Source organism: Lupinus angustifolius, chromosome LG20, assembly GCF_001865875.1.
Source record: "Lupinus angustifolius cultivar Tanjil chromosome LG20, LupAngTanjil_v1.0, whole genome shotgun sequence".
Lineage (NCBI taxonomy): Eukaryota > Viridiplantae > Streptophyta > Magnoliopsida > Fabales > Fabaceae > Lupinus > Lupinus angustifolius.
In genome coordinates, this window is record NC_032028.1 from 16,372,034 (window position 1) to 16,372,386 (window position 353).

Consider the following 353-nt stretch of genomic DNA (forward strand, 5'->3'; position numbering starts at 1 on the left):
TGAGGATGAGGATAACGATGAGGATGCGGATGAGAATGGATGAGCATGAGGATTAGGATGAGGATGAGGATTAGGATTAGGATGAGGATGAGGATGGGGACGAGGATGAGCATGAGGATGAGGATGAGCATGAGGATGCTGATGCGGATGAGAATGAGGATGAGGGTAAGGGTGAGGATGAGGATGAGGGTGAGGATGAGGATTACGATGAGGATGAGCATGTGGATGAGGATGAGGATGATGAATATGATTAGGATGAGTATTAGAATTATGAATATGATTAGGATGAGTATTAGGATTGGGATTAGGATTAGGATGAGGATGATGATGATGATGAGGATGAGGATGAGGAT